This window comes from Seriola lalandi, unplaced genomic scaffold (genome assembly GCF_002814215.2).
Source record: "Seriola lalandi dorsalis isolate HSWRI2012SDOR001 ecotype SW California unplaced genomic scaffold, Sedor1 jcf7180002050053, whole genome shotgun sequence".
Taxonomy (NCBI): Eukaryota; Metazoa; Chordata; class Actinopteri; order Carangiformes; family Carangidae; genus Seriola; species Seriola lalandi.
The window spans coordinates 1-820 of NW_019520606.1; the positions used below are offsets into that span (position 1 = coordinate 1).

The following is an 820-nucleotide window of genomic DNA, read 5'->3' on the forward strand; positions in this document are numbered from 1 at the left end:
GCTCCTGCAAACTTCTCATTGATCATCTTGATCTGCTCTCTGACTGATCCAGGACCTGCACACAGAGTACTGATCAGCTTATTGATCAGGAGGAGGGACTGTCTCACACACACTCACAGGAAGTGGACACAAATTTCAATCAATCAATCAATCAATCAATCAATGGGTCTGTTGGCAGGAGATCAATCAGCTTTCATCACATGAAGAGACTCACCTGTGTCCACCTCCATCACCTGAAGACACAGAGACACACAGTTAGTGAGCAGCAGATCCACCCCTCTGTCTCCACCCGTGTGTCTGTGTCCACCCATCTGTCTGTCTCCACCCGTCTGTCTTTACCCGTGTGTCTGTGTCCACCCGTCTGTCTCTACCCCTCCGTCTGTCTCCACCCCTCCGTCTGTCTTCACCCATCCATCTGTCTTCACCCATCCGTCTGTCTTCACCCATCCGTCTGTCTTCACACGTCTGTCTGTCTCCACCCATCTGTCTGTCTCCTCCCGTCTGTCTGTCTCCACCCCTCTGTCTGTCTCCACCCATCTGTCTGTCTCCACCCATCTGTCTGTCTCCACCCATCTGTCTGTCTCCACCCATCTGTCTGTCTCCACCCATCTGTCTGTCTCCTCTCGTCTGTCTGTCTCCACCCGTCTGTCTGTCTCCACCCCTCTGTCTCTGACCTGGTGTTCGTCTCCTCGTGGTTTCTCGAAGTAGGCGTGTCTCCTGCTCTTGCTGTCGTCCTCCTTGTCTCTGTCTCTCTCTCTCTCTCTGTCTCGGTGTCTGTCTTTGTCTTTAGGAGGTTTGGAGGACGATGTCGTGGACGGGA

At 53.2% G+C, this 820-nt stretch overlaps 1 long non-coding RNA gene across 1 annotated transcript; it reads right to left on the reverse strand.

Annotated features, from left to right (window-relative positions):
• On the reverse strand, window positions 1-814 carry LOC111649160 (uncharacterized). The gene is made up of 3 exons (XR_002760254.1): window positions 675-814; window positions 215-233; window positions 1-55 (listed from the first exon to the last, which is right to left on the reverse strand). It is a non-coding gene; the product is annotated as an uncharacterized LOC111649160 (long non-coding RNA).
• Between the last annotated feature and the right edge of the window lie 6 nt (window positions 815-820).